The sequence below is a fragment of the Octopus bimaculoides genome, chromosome 18 (assembly GCF_001194135.2).
Source record: "Octopus bimaculoides isolate UCB-OBI-ISO-001 chromosome 18, ASM119413v2, whole genome shotgun sequence".
Lineage (NCBI taxonomy): Eukaryota > Metazoa > Mollusca > Cephalopoda > Octopoda > Octopodidae > Octopus > Octopus bimaculoides.
In genome coordinates, this window is record NC_068998.1 from 10,682,185 (window position 1) to 10,685,710 (window position 3,526).

General features: G+C 32.5%; 1 protein-coding gene across 4 annotated transcripts in view; it reads right to left on the minus strand.

Annotated features, from left to right (window-relative positions):
- LOC106874749 (BTB/POZ domain-containing protein 17) overlaps positions 1 to 3,526 on the minus strand; it is a 92,444-nt gene that overhangs the window by 36,047 nt on the left and 52,871 nt on the right. The window lies entirely within an intron of this gene.

Below are 3,526 nucleotides of genomic sequence, written 5' to 3' on the forward strand. Positions count from 1 at the left end.
CAAAACAAAACAAACAAAAAAAAAAAAGCAGAAAAGAAAAAGACAAAATACAAGAGAAATCAATCACCCAGAAAATTTAGTTCACATAAAACAGGACCACACCTAGTAAGAACAAGAAAAACAAAATGAGAAAGAAAGGAAGGGAGGAAACAAGAGAAAGAAAGACAAAAAGAAATACTCAAAAATGAATTTTAAAAAAAAAGAGAAAAATAGAAAAGAAAAAGTAACCAAAAAGAAAAGAAAAGAAACAAAAAAAAAGAAAGAAAATAAAGAATTTTTTTTTTTTCTGGCTCTCATACATCTACATGGCTGTAAACTTATTTCTAATGTTCTGGTATGATTGATTAGTCAGCAGTTTAAATGTGTTTCAGACTTTAAAACTTTCCTCTTTCTTTATTTTTAAGTGTATCAAAAAACTGCCCTGCACATAATGTCGATCTATTTATGAGTGTTGTAAGTTCTATATTTGAGAGAGAAGGAATTATGTACATTACATTTGATGGATATTTGTCCTCAACTTTTTTGTTGTCAACATAACATTTCAGCTGATGTACTCTCCAGCCTTCATCAGGTGTCCTGGGGGAATTTCGAATCTGGGTTCTCATTCCTAAGGTATTTTTCTGATGTTATTTTATATCTCTCTTTAATGACTGTATTACCTTTAAGAAACATTTTTTGATTAGCTAAAGGAATAAAGGAAAATTTTCTGGGAAAAGATGGAAACTAAGTTAAACTTTAATTCACCCATTTGTATTTTGTCATGCATGAATGACAACAAAACCACAATGACTGGACATAACCCATTGGCCAAGTGCAATAAAAGCCAGAAATTTGAATTTTACAGCCTGTGTGAGTTCTCTCAACCTAAACAAACAACTACACAGTTTATCTGAAGCATAAAATCAAAATTAGGTACTTGCGTAATGTAGTTTATTTATGATAGATTTAAGGCTTCATACTTTATTCCAGTACACTGTTACCGTATCATATTTACATACACAGAATCATGCATTTTCCTCAACAAAACCCCTTCAAAATATCTCTCAATACGTGTATGAAGAAAAGGTCGATAAATAAAGTACCAGTTGAGTACTGTGGTCGATGTGATCGACTGTCCCCCTCCCTACAAAATCCAGGCCTTGCGCCTATAGTAGAAACGATTATTATTATTATTATTATTATTATTATTATAATAAGCTGGTTTTCAGAACATTAAGGTACTTACATAAAATCATGGTGGAAAATTTTAATGTAGAATATGAACATATTAAAATGTCTAAATTTTGAGTTATATATCCAGAGACAGTTTGTGAGTAGATTAATATTAAAAGGGTTAAAGATATTTTGAACATTTCAAATTAAAATTTGAGAATTCTTAAGAGGAGATGTTTCTCAATTTAAAAGGTGCAGAATGAATAAACTTTCTATTTTCCAAAATCTAATAATGAATGAGCTTTTATGCAATCAGGATGCCTAATCCTGCTAGAAATAGCAACCAAATATCTCTCTTGAATTAGTGTTATTATTGTAGAGATGTATGTATTGGATATATGAGAGCTCTGAGTATGCTATACCTGGGAAAAAATACAGAATGGTCACAAGAAGAAATGCCTTGATCTTGGGCTTGGATTAATCAGAAGTGACCAATAAAAGCAATAACGGTCACATTGATGATCACACTAAAAGTGTTTTCTTGGGGAGAGAAACAAAAATCATTGCACAAACTTTCTGTTTAGAAAAAGAATTACATTCAAAAAAACTTTCAGTTAAAAGTTGAATATAATGAGTTATGACAAGCCATTTTATCATGAGTAAAATGACAAAATAAGGAGCAAAGAAATACAATCATAGACCAAGTACTTTGTTAGTATATAGAAAAGAACAAAACACGTAAATCTGTGCTGAACGAAAATAAAGAAAGAAAAGGTATAAAGTAGAATCTTAGTACATATGGAGTACACCCATGATGTGATATAAAGAAGAAAGAAAGTAAGAACAATCGAAAGATATAACATCACAAATAGCATGACAAAAAGCGACTACTTCAGTGAATGGAAAATACAGACAGGTTTACTATAGCTGGATATATATAAACTAACAAACAATGAATGTTCATGAATCAGTAATTCACAATTACATAAGCAAAAACATCGCTGGAGTTATAAAAAAAAAAAAAAACGTTTTTTTTTTTTAACAGTTCATTATTTATTGAATTACTTTTTGGATCATTACAGCAATTCACAAATAAGAACGCTGAGTTATATAACAATGATTTATGATAACATTGACATAAAATTTACATCATCATCATCTGACAGGCTGGGAGAGTGAATCGCAGTAGGGTTTGAACCATGGTTCTGATAATGCTTTCTACCATTGGCATGGTACCTCAAATTTAGAAGAAGGGTACTAATTGATTACATTAATTCCAGTGCTTGACTACGTCTTATTTTACTACCCCCAAAAGGATGAAAGGCAAAGTAAAGCTTAGTAGAATTTGAACACAGAACATAAAACCAAAAGAAATGCCACTAAGCATTTTCTCAGAAGTACTAATGATTCCGCAGGCTTGCTGCCCTAAGTATGGCTCATATAATATGAATATGTAAGAGCTGAAAATGCAGGCATTCAAGTGGAGAGAAGCAGAAAAGGCATCTCAGAGGCAAGAATATTAGAGAGAAGTTATCAAAAGCCTATGCTCTATAGAGAACAAAAAGCTTAAATAAGTAATTATACTCTGTACAACAGTTGGTGTTAAGAAGAGCATCAAGTAGTAGAAACCATGCCAAAAAATAGAATGTATGAGTAAAAGATGGTCCCCAGACTCAACTAAGATGGCACAAAGTCCGTCCAAATAAGAAGAAATTAACTCAACTGGTAAAACCCATCCAACCCATTCTCAGGCATGGAAAGCAGATATGAAAACAGTGATGATGATAATGGTGATCTCATCTACCTAGTCATCAGCATCGTCATCATTTAACATCTGTTTTCCATGTTGGCATGGGTTAGATGGTTTGACTGGAACCAGCATGTCTATATAACAAAGAAGCTTCTAGCCATAAATATGTATTACTAGGTGACCATTATTATTATTATTATGCATTCTGTTATATTACTCTAACCTCAAATCTTCCCGGGGATGATATTGGTTGGTTGAAGTAGGATAAACTCTGCCAGGCTTGATTATACCCTAACCATATTATATGAAGATTGAAGTCTTCAACAGATTCACAATGATACAATGCTAACAGGCAGAGTCGATAACTGACCTGGTAGAAGTGGAAGCCAAATCACTCTCGAGTCACACAGCACCATTTCAAAAGTAAAAAGAAAAAGAAATATTGGGGAAGGTATTCTTAGGCAATAAAGAAAAAGTGGGGGAGGTCAGAGGGGAAACAGGTGAAGTGTCTTTGACTCAAGATTTGATAAACATTAATCTGGCACTAAACAACAATGACAACAACAACATTAACAGGCCACATTTTATGCATATAAACCTCTGTGTGTGTGTGTGTGTGTGTGT